At 47.4% G+C, this 346-nt stretch overlaps 1 long non-coding RNA gene across 1 annotated transcript in view; it reads left to right on the top strand.

The window, feature by feature from the left end:
• The window catches only part of LOC119581610, a 7662-nt gene extending 7481 nt beyond the window's left edge, over positions 1 to 181 (top strand). Inside the window, exon 3 of the long non-coding RNA XR_005229578.1 lies at positions 60 to 181. This is a non-coding gene — a long non-coding RNA (uncharacterized LOC119581610). The remainder of the gene's footprint in view (positions 1 to 59) is intronic.
• The last annotated feature ends 165 nt before the right edge of the window (positions 182 to 346 follow it).

Below are 346 nucleotides of genomic sequence, written 5' to 3'. Positions count from 1 at the left end.
CCACCCATCGGTATCCACATTTCCCCTGCATCTAACTCCTCATTCCCTGCGTTCTGTAGGTGCAGCCTTTTTTCCCCGCCGAGCTCATGGACACGTTCCTTGGCGAAGCACCGACCTCGACCTTCAGTTTCAGCTGCTTACAGAACTGCAACGAGGTGCCCGACTGTCGCTTGGCGTGCGTCACAGGTGCGTTTAGTATGTATGATGTCGATAATACAGTGTAAATACGGTATGTTGGTTGCTCTGTGTTGTTTTCTTTTTATGTGGCCGTTGTGTGTCCTTAATAGTATGTTGGTTGTTGTGTGTTTTTCATAGTATGGTGGTTATCATTTGTCTTTTGTAAGCC

Source organism: Penaeus monodon, chromosome 15 (genome assembly GCF_015228065.2).
Source record: "Penaeus monodon isolate SGIC_2016 chromosome 15, NSTDA_Pmon_1, whole genome shotgun sequence".
Lineage (NCBI taxonomy): Eukaryota > Metazoa > Arthropoda > Malacostraca > Decapoda > Penaeidae > Penaeus > Penaeus monodon.
The sequence above is the reverse complement of the archived record's forward strand: the minus strand, read 5'-3'. Positions and strand labels throughout refer to the sequence as shown.